The sequence below is a fragment of the Hipposideros armiger genome, unplaced genomic scaffold (assembly GCF_001890085.2).
Source record: "Hipposideros armiger isolate ML-2016 unplaced genomic scaffold, ASM189008v1 scaffold_355, whole genome shotgun sequence".
Classification (NCBI taxonomy): domain Eukaryota; kingdom Metazoa; phylum Chordata; class Mammalia; order Chiroptera; family Hipposideridae; genus Hipposideros; species Hipposideros armiger.
In genome coordinates this window covers 323,565-333,684 of record NW_017731705.1, presented here as the reverse complement: position 1 = coordinate 333,684, position 10,120 = coordinate 323,565, and the positions used below count along the sequence as shown (strand labels likewise).

At 33.7% G+C, this 10,120-nt stretch overlaps 1 protein-coding gene across 10 annotated transcripts in view; it reads left to right on the top strand.

Annotated features, from left to right (window-relative positions):
- The window catches only part of ROBO1 (roundabout guidance receptor 1), a 1,209,462-nt gene that overhangs the window by 1,047,063 nt on the left and 152,279 nt on the right, over window positions 1-10,120 (top strand). The window lies entirely within an intron of this gene.

Here is a 10,120-nt window from a genome sequence, read left to right as displayed (position 1 = left end):
TTCCAATTGTTGAGGACTAAGGTAAGAAGTGGGAAATGGGGTTGCAGGTATGCCATCCAGTAGGAGCTGAAAAGGATTGTGGGAGGGAGGGTTTGAGTTCTTGTGGAGTAAAGTGTGACATATTAGCTAAATCATAGATGGAGACTTAGTTTTTCAAGGGCTCACACATAGTAGAACTCAAATGTTTGTTTACTGAAATAAAAGATGAATAAACAAACAGGCAGGAGATCAGTGATACTGGGGTTAAGGGAGAAAGAGAGAGTACTGTTATTTTGTAGTCTCTTTGTAAGCATGTATTGTGACACTTCATGATGAAGATATATGACTGTAGTTATCTAAAACTTAGTTGCTTCAAAATATATTTCAATTTTGATTATAATCTGAAAGATTAAGGTATGAATTTCTTTTTGATGGTTAAAGATGATAAAGTACCACATTACTTATATTGGAGGAGGCTGTGTTCATGGATTAAAATATTAAGAACAGATTCAAAGTGCAGAAGGCCTTATGCATTTGCTATAAATGTGTCTAGTAGTTTATTTTCTAGCCATGAGAGTGCCAAAAAAACTACCAGAAATTAATTTACTAATTTGTTTTTTCTTACATTTTTACTTTTGTTTATTTGTTATGTTGCTACTAAGCTGAATTTATATGATCATATAATACCGTCTAGGCTATTTTAATTGACTATCTTGACTTATAGCCAGCTTGTAGCCTTGTTATAAATGCAGTATTAGCTTGCTTTCAAGTATTACTTGAATCAATTAATTATAGAGATAGGAGCTGTCAATTATTTATAGTGTTTGGGAGTAAAATGCATCTTTCTTGTGTCACTTATCATATGGTATGGTGCTTATTTCATCTTCCGTATTTAATTGCCTTTTTCAACATGTCTATGATCTCTTCAAATTCTAGAACATTGTGTAATTACTGCTTGTGGTTTTGCCTTTGGTTGTGGTGCTTTTAAATGCCTTTCCTTTGATTCTTTTGTTTCTAAGCAAAGAGAAATAGTGTTATTTTCATTATTTAAATATTTAAACAGCATAAAGAATTTAATTGTTAAAGACAATACAGTTAGTCATCTTAAAAGCTTATACTTTCAATCAGAAAAATTAAAGATAGCTGTTTTTTTTCTTATATGAAATATTGGTCATTACTTTTTATTTTTTGGAAGTTAAAGAGGAGATTGTTATGTATAACTCAAGTGATTTTTTTCCCCACTACTTCTGACCTTGAGAACACAAAAGAAAAAAGTCACTGTAAGAAATGTGTGACTAAGAAATGCTGCCACAGCATTTGTTCCGTGACATCATTCCAGTAAATGATATGTATCCCAGATTATCATATGTTCACATAAAATTCTCTTTTGAAACAGTGAATTTAAAATGATTAAACAAACAAAAACAAATAGCAAATAGAAACATGACTGAGAGTTGGCGCAATAATGTGTTTTTAATTTTATTATTTCCTGCCTTTTGGTATTTAGGTCAAATGGGGCATTTGATATTTTGCCATGCTTTTTCTGTTTGACTAATAAATAATCTTTTTTTTTATATGACTCAATGTTTTGCTCATTAAGACCATGGGATTGTTTCACGATGTCTGTAAGTTCATAACTTCATTTCTATTAAATCATAGGTCATTGTCAATTAAAAATAATTAAAGTGTGCCCTTTCTCTACTTACCTAAAATATCTGTTAAAAGAGTCAAAAAAGCATATTTAGACCTAGGGGGAAAAAAAGTTTTATAATTTCTTTAACAGAAAAAGGTAACCTTGCATTATTATTGATAAGTATCCCCATTTTGAAAATAAATATGAATTTCAATTATGTAGATTTTTAATGGAATTAAGTAAGCTCTTTGAGATGGAATATACATGATTAAGGACAGAAGCAGCAAATTAGCTTAGCATCAAGTTTACTTTAAAAGTCCTGAATTTTACAATGTGAAAAAAATTTTTTTCTATAGGAAGTTATAATATTGATTTTAGTGAGACTTTTAAATTATGTTGTCACCAAGTATGCCTCCTTTGGTCAAACTGAATTGTCATGAATGACAACTTAGAAGATTGTATACTGTAAATAACCAGTTTTTGTATGTCCTTTCAATAGTTGATAGAGTATATATGATTAAAAATTGATAGCTAAACTTGCCTTTCTTTGTTTACTTTTGGTTGCAACTCTTAGTTAAATGAAATGTCGATATGGAAGGGAAATCGTATTACCTGTATGTCAAGGAGTGTAGCAAATATTTATAAAACATGTTTATCAACATATTTTAAGTAGAGAAAAAAGTTTTATGATAATCAGAGATTTTATTGACTACTTATAAACTATTTGATTCAATAAAAATAGTAACAAGTTTCAGCACTTAGAAAATAAAAAGATTAAAAAATAGTAAAAAAAACTAGGAGTTCCAGCCGCTCTTTGTGGAAAAACAAAACCTTATACATTTGTTTAATTTACAAGAACTGTTACTGGTCCAACTGGGGTCTGTTAAAAAGAAAAGTAATCCAAAGTTTGCTAGCCTTGTAGAGAAACTCTGAGGTTTCTTTGTATTTATTTGAGTTCCTTGAAGTTATTAATGGGTTTATAGTTCTTTAAGTTGGTTGTAGGATATTTTCAAAAACTGGGTAGCTAACCTGGTCCCAGGAACCATTTGTTCTTCATTATAAGCAGAGGTCTTAAAATCTCCAGAGAAAGTGTTTAGCCCTCTTCACCCAGTAGACTGAGTTTTTGCTGATTTGATTGTTTTTACTATTCATCCTTTATGATTGTACTTTATAATCTATTAAGCCTTAGATAATGTACTGAACTCAATAAAATTAACAATTATATTTGATTTAGGTTGTTGTTTTCTTGAAATTTTGCAACCAAGAATATACAACACAGAGGCATCAGCTCAAATTTATGGAAGTTCATATTTCATTCACAGAAGTTAATTCCTGTGCATACCTGGCCTTTGGGTCATGGCACTGATTGTAACAGATGACTTGCTAATTCTTCAAAGGTGATGACTAGATTAGTGGTGGTGGGGGCTTTATGTAGCTCAGTGGCCTTTCAACCAGAATACCTGTACTTTGCAGAGGTGGACGGGGGCATGGTTGTTCTGCATTTTCTAGATTCTCACGCTTTCTGAGAATCATTCCTAAAGCTGATGTGTCTGAAAATGCCCTCGCTGTGGAATTCCCCTTGCCCATCTCTTTTCCTATTTGACCTTCTTTCACTTGAAAAATGAAAGATAGTGTTCAGATATCCAGACTATGTCTATGGTGCCCTTGCAGGGGTGTGAAAACCTCCAGGGCAGCAAACATCGGAGCAGTTAGTTCCACAGTTCCTTATTTCAAAGCTGAGAATGGTATGGGCTGATTAGTAAACAACAGTAAACCTTTCAAGCATAAAAGCATATTGCACGAAGATAAAATTGGGTGGGATTGGAATGGAAATACAACTTCAAAGAGAAAAGGAATAATGAAATTTACAGCTTAAAATTTTATACGTATATTTAAATAGACCATGGTGGGCAACCACTGAATGGTGCTCTTTATTCATCAGATGCCCCTAGAAGAGGCAAAACAGTTTTATTTTGAATTTAATGTTTATGACATGCCAGAAATTTTAAGTTTTACAATCATATAAACTTTTAAATATCAGTTTTGAGGTAAGAAAAGAGTACATGGTCTTGCGTATTATTGAAGAGGACACCAGTAAATGGTTTGTGAGGGCCAATGAATTAGGCCTTCTCAGGCACAGTAGCCAATGACACATGAAATGTTTCTTAATATCTAGAGGAGTTATGATTTTTTACAAAAGATAATTATAAAATATTTTTTTTAGGTGCTCTGAACTAGAACTTTTGGGAGGCAACTTTAGCCAGAGATTCTCATCAGTGCCTCAACTGGCTGGTTCTAGCCCTCCAGGCCTGGGATTAGCCTCCTGGATTAATGACTGAGGGTGTCTCTTGTGTAGTAAACTCACCTGAATTTTACACTGAGGTTCAGGTGTCCCTAGAGTTGTGGAAGGTGTGCTTTTGGTAGCAAAGAATCGGCCTGCATTCTAAACAGTTTCCATTTCCATTATCTGATGTCAGAATAGGAGCACACACAAATAACACTTAGCAATGATTCAACCTTCAATGTGTATATTTTGATAAAACATTTCTTTGTATTGTTTTTTCATGTTCAATATTTTTTTTTTCTTTTGCTTCTAATACTTCCACAGGAGGCATAAATTTTATATTGCACAAAACAATGTTACTGATACAGATAGTGTTATTAATAGGAGTTAGTTATAAAATGGTTTGCTTTTCTATTAATTGAATCCCAAGTACCTTTAGTCAGGGCTTGTTAGCATGACTCCTGTTATCAGCAAAAGGAGGTTTTAAACTTTGTCTGCCAAAGAGCTGAAGGCTGAAAACTCTCCCAAGGGCTGTCTGTAGTTTGTTAGGAAAAGGCAGCTCACACAGATACACAAATGCACGTTTGTGATGTTCCTTTGAGATTGAAAACTCTGCTACTGTACTTGGCATTATTATGTTGAAGCCTCAGACAGCCTGAAAGTTAGGTTGGGGAATAGTAACAGTGATTTAGGGCCGATTGTCACCAATTAAAGACCCTTTGTTTAGTTGATGTGTCTGTGTATGGTATTTAGACTTTGTTTTTTTTTCCTATCACTTAAATATTCCTTTTGGTGGGTGGGGGGGAATGTTATAATTGGCAATCTTAATTATTGCACAAAGATGCATTAGTGAGAACAGCTTTTTGTTTGTTTGTTTTGTTTTCATCCAATAGCTATTTTCCCTGGCTCTACCCAATTACTAGGGAGGGTTTAATGAGATCATTTTAAACTGTGAGGATTTTTCTCCCTTGAGACTGTTATAGACGTCCCATAAAATGTGAAAACTCCTTTTCACCTTTCTCCTGCTTAGCTGCTGGCATCTTGGGCTTGGGAGGGTAAAAAAAAAACCAACACCTGGTTCTTTTGCTTGTTTCTTTGTTTTTTACAAGCCACCTTTATTTCCTGGCAAACATTTTAATTAGAAAACATTCTAGTTTTTTCTTAGGCACTTTATAGGATATGCCTTCATGAAAACAATTATTTGAAGATCTAGTTCTACTATGTCTAGTAACTCATTGTACCACCTTGAGTTCTTTTAGCACTTGACTTTAGGTCCTCACTTGCAACTGGGAATGGAAGTGGGGGTGTTTATGGAATCTAATACTCAGATTATATAAAGTTATGAATTTATAAGCTATAGTAATATAGGACTTTTAAGGCATTATTTTTAACACAAGGAGTGAAGACCTCCTCCACAATTAATTTCAATGTGACAAGGAAAGTTGAATGTATTTTACAATGGCACCAAAGTGGGGTTCTCCTACATCCCACCAAGGAGATGCTCAAGTCTGGGTCTCTATCTCCTAGAGGACCAATAGAGCTTAGTACTAACAGTTCAGCCTTTGGTATCCAACTGAGTTCAGATCCAATCCCAAATTTACCACTTACTAACTGCATACGATATAGCTATAGGTGCTAGGGAAATTTATTTAACCTCTCAGTTGTCAGTTAACACTAGCCCTGAATTCTGAGGGCCAGCCCCAGAAGTGAAATAATCTCTTTATCTGTTTTACATATTAAATTTTTGTCTAAAATTTCAATTGAACAAAGCATTCTGTTACAAAAGAAAAGAGAGAGAGAGAAAATACCTCCAATAAGTGCTTTGAAAGCAGAGATCTATGTCTCGTGTATCTTATTAGCCACGACCTGCAAACACAGAACATAGTGCTTTTATTGAGTGAATAAATTAGTGAATCACAAATAAATCCTTAGGAGTTAGATGATTCAGCATTTTTCCAGGGAAACTTCATTATGCTTTAGACAGTTTGTGAACTTCTGAGAATGTGAACTCTCTGATTATTCTAATTATGTAATAACATTTACCATGGCATTGATTCTCTTATATGTAAAAAGTAAATTAACAATCTATTGCAGTCCTGGAAAATGCCCTATAAGTTCTGAGTTGTTTTTATTCTAATGTTCTGAGTGAGTTTTTACTATAATTTGCTGCTAACTGTGGATTTCATATCAGTTATTGGTGGTCATATATATATATACATATATATATATATATCATATATATCACATGTTTGTATATATGTAGATATAATCAATATACATTACATGTGTTTCAGTTTTTCAGTCAGTTAAAAATGATCTGAAATAATATCCACAAAATGGATTTCATATTATCCCTATACTCTCAAATTATGCCACACATATAGTTTTCTTTTTCTTTCTTTCTTTCTTTTTTTATTAGTTTCAGGTGTGCAAAACAATGCAATAGTTAGACATTTATACCCCTCACAAAGTAATAACTCCCCTCCCCATATAGTTTTCTTGTTCTTCATGGGAAGGTTTATTTGTATATTGTGTATTTATTTATCCTCCTACACCTGAAAAACGGCATGTTTAGTTACTTAAATGAAAAGCCTGGATATCATTGTTGATATCTTTCTCTCCATCAGTTCAACCGCTCAAGAAGTCATTTCGATATTTACGTCCCATATACACCTCTACTCTATCTCCCTTTGCACCAAATCCAGTGTCCTCAGAACAGTATAAAACCATCATCACATTCCCTTTAATTACCGCGATAGTCTTTTATTTGGACTCCCCACCTCAAATTTTTATGTCCCTCTCCATTTCATTCACAGAACAGATATCATGCATATTTAAATATGATAATTCCATCATGAGGCATCTGTGCTTAAAAGCCACTGAAGTGGCTTCCCAGGGGAATGAAAATAAAAGGTGACCCTTTATCAGCAAATCTGGCCGCTACCTTCCCTGCCTACCTCCTGTTGCACTGCTGTCAACCTGTCCCAGTACACAGGGTCCAAGTATTTTCATGTTCATTGACTGTACTGAGTTTTCACATCCCCTGGGTTATTTCCTCTGCCTGCAATGCACACTTCTAGGAGAAGTTTGACTCATTGTCCAGGCTTCAGCTTAACTCGTCCTTCCTCAGTGTTCCCTCACCAGCAACTTAACCTATGTTCGTTGGTAGTTGCTCATGTAGCATCCTATCCATCCTTCATGGCATATATCACAATGATAGTTGTATATTTACGAGTGTGTTCATTTGAGTAGTGTCTGTGTACTCCCCTATACCTTGATCACCATGAGTGCAGGACTCATGCTGATTTTAGTCCTGTTTCATATATGATACCTAGCACACAGAGGGCATATTATAAACATTGACTGAAAGCCTGCTATGTTATGGGTGTTATGAACACTAGATATAGAGAGTAATAAAGGCAAACTCCCTGTTCTCGGGAGGCTGTTATTTGAATATAAAGAGCCAGACAGTCAATACACAAGGACATTCCTTTGATCCAGGACTCTCTCAGTACAGGGCACTAAATAAAAAGTTATTTAGTTATGAAAGAAAAGTTATGAAGGAAAGACCACATGCCCAATCAGGGTCCCATAGCTCAGATAGCTTCATCTGTCTGTGTTTTTTTAACCCTGCCAGGCTACTCCTGAGTATGACTTTTGCTCTGGCACTTGGAAACCCTCGTCAATGGCATTCTTTGTCCTCCTTTCCATTTGTACTGGCAGCTGAGAAATTTGGCAATTCCTTACATAGTGACTAAGACTAATACTTCTTTGCAGATGTAATGCCCCATATAAATGGCAAGTCCTGTACAAACACTAAATAATTAGTCTTCATAATAACCCCAGCAAGATGCAGTGTAAAACCCTCTGTTTTGTATGGAAATAACTGAGTCATTGTGAATACAGCTATTAAAATCACAGCATAATTGAAGCGTGTATGGGGTGATGCTGAAATTTCTGACTTCTGTTGTTTGATTCCTAAATAAATATATTTACAAATAATACCTTATAAAATGGTGTTTTATAAATGCTGCATTTTAAATTCATTTATAGTTCAGTCTGAAGTGTGTAAAATGCAATCATCTAAGTAAGCTACTGAAATCTTTAAGTTAGAACATGCGATTTTAAAATTTGACTTACTTTGGTGCTACATTTTTTTTATGATCTCTCAGACATAAAGTCTGCTGAATATTAACTATATAGATGTTGATCCTTATTGATGCACACCTTTCTCTGGAATACATTACAGATTTTAACTTAATCTGGTATGACAAACTTACCTTCCCTTTGTCTTGATGACTGAATGTTGTAATAAATGACTTAGTGTTGTTGACTCCTGACATGAAACAATAAAACCATGAAACATTGACTGCAGGTAGCCATGAGGGCTTTTCATAGAAAACACCATTGTGGTGTCCATGTTTCTGCAAAATGGGAACGTCTTTTAAGCTAGGACCCAATTTGGAAGTAATTCTAACCATTAAAACACCAGAAATGGGGTGTCCCCATTGCTGCAGCCCCACAAAACACAGGCATGCAACTGTGTTTGCTCCTCCATCATATATTATTTTAAGGAACAAATAAATACATTGTTATTAATTACTTTTATTCTAGTAATAGCTTCTCTCTGTGTTTGTAATGTTCTGTATCCATTCGGGTTGAGTGATGTTTGACATTTATCGATACTATATAACTTTTCAGAATGTATAATGTTTTGGGGGAAAAAAAAGAAACTGCTTTCCTAGGATAGTGAATAAGAGGTTTGTGAAATCTTCAAAGCTCTAGTAGTTAAGAAAATAAGTGCTTTTACCAGCATATTTTCTTCCAAGATCTGAACCACAGCATAATTTAAGGCTTAAAAATAAAGTTGCATGCTATAAAAAACATAAGTAAAAAATGACATAATTATTGAAGCACATTCATTAGATGTATTCAGTGTCATTTTAAAAAGTAAATATGTATTTTTAGGAAACAGTATGATTAAATCATAACTTTATATAGAATTGATGTTTGCATGTATCATTTAAAAAGTCACATTCTTAGCTTTAGAAGATGGATGGTATAGAGGGATAATACCTCATGAAATATTGTTTTACCTGTCATCATTTTAGTTTTTCTCTTCAACAGGTTAAGGTATTTTTTTTTGTATATTCATCCTTTTCATTTGGATATTTATTAAAGTTTGAAAATACTATTTTATCTTAAGGAATGTTAAAGAATTTTGAACACATTTGTACCTCAGATAACACTTGCCTCTTCTGGGCAATGCTGTGACTTTACAAAGTTGCAATGCAATTAATTATAAAAGCATTTGTGATAAACTAGCTTCCAAAACATCTATCTTAATACAAAATAACTGCAATAAAACCCTATTTCACTACCATTTTTGACAAGATTAAGATTAATGTTGTTTCTTAACAAACATCAGCATTTATATAAACTTTGCTACAAGGAAAATACCAAAGTTATAGCATGGGTTCTAGGCACAAAGTGCGTACTCCATACAGATGTGTTGAATGAAAGAATGATAGTTATTTTGAAATTAGATAACATTTATTTATATCAGCATGTAAGTGGGGATTAAGATCGAGAACTAGAGGTATCGTAGAAATGAGTAATATAGTCTGTACTAAAATTAAAGACTAAATGAGTTATTAGTAAGTTTGGAAGCAATTAAAGTGGTACATTGTAACAGAACTATGCTATTACTAAGCATCTATAAACTTTCTTTGTCTTTGAGAATATACTTCTTCATCTATTGATTCCTCTAGTACACCTTAGTTTTAAAGGATTTCATTGATCTTTTTTCCTTTCCCACGATTGAAACTTTACTACTATTTGCTGCAAGATTTCATTGTCAAGGTAGTCTTTTAAGTAGGAAAAAAAAAAAAAGAATCCTAGGACCACATTATTATCATCCTCTGTTTTTCCCAAGATACCTACTTCTAATTAAAAGGCCCACATTTAATTAAAACACTTATTGTGCACCTTTTTTAGTCATTCTATTGTTGAAATAAAGCAGAATCATTGAGAAGGGTTAGCACATCATACATAATCTGAATAAACTATAATTCTTAACATGCTCCTGAAAGTTTGAAGTGGCCTCTTTGAAACATTGAAACCGCTGAGAAAATAGAAGAATGCAGAATATATTCAAAGACAGCCAGCTGACTTTCAGAAGGGAAATTTCTCACTCAACTGCTTTTCCCATGGAAAGAAATATT